Genomic DNA, 908 nt, shown 5'->3' with positions numbered 1-908 from the left:
TGGTCTCGAACTCACAGAGATCCGCCTGCCTCTGCCTCCCGAGTGCTGGGATTAAAGGCGTGCGCCACCACCGCCCGGCCCCATCACTCCTTTCTTAAAAAGGAGCTCATAGATGGCAATCCGGTTCTTCTTGGGCATCAACATCACAGCGGCTGCAGAGTCCGGGACGGAGGCTGGAAAGGAGATAATTTTTCTAGAAACATATTACAATTAAAAATCACAATTTTATGACAACAGATGTATGAAGCTACCTAAAAATATAAGCATACCAATTAAGCAGGTCATTTGCAAAGAGCAATCCCATAAAACTCATCAGACCAGACAATCTCACATGGATGTTGCATATTCTTATGGTATTTATTTTTAAATGGTGTGCGTGTCCGCATGTTCATGTGTGTGTGCATGTGTGCCTGAGTGTGCCCACCGAGGCCAGAAGAAGGCGCTGGTTGCCCAGAAGCTAGAATTACAGGTGGTTATGAGCCTTCTGACTCGGGCAATGGGAGATGAACTCAGGTCCTCTGTGGGAACAGAAACCTATTCATAACCACCGAGCCATCTCTCTGGCTCCCAGAATGTTGTACATTGTAAAGGATGGCTAACCTTATCACAGTATGGAGTGTTACTATTTAGAACACAGCAGTAAGGAGCTCTGCATAGTTTAAGCTTTTTTTGATAGGGTCTCTCTGTATTGTCCTTGCTGTCCTGGAACTCACTGTGTGGACCAGGCTGGCTTTGAACTCACAGAGATCCACCGTCCACTGTCTCCAGAGTGCCTTGATTAAAGGCATGTGCCATCACACTCAGCTTTTAAAGTATTTCTTGATAAATATTGATTAAAACTTTTAAAATGTAGAGCAATGCTATACAACTTTGCATTGATTAAGCTCAATGCAAAAATATGAAATAAC

This window comes from Microtus ochrogaster, chromosome 1 (genome assembly GCF_000317375.1).
Source record: "Microtus ochrogaster isolate Prairie Vole_2 chromosome 1, MicOch1.0, whole genome shotgun sequence".
In the NCBI taxonomy this organism is placed as follows: Eukaryota; Metazoa; Chordata; class Mammalia; order Rodentia; family Cricetidae; genus Microtus; species Microtus ochrogaster.
Note: the sequence above shows the minus strand (reverse complement) of the source record.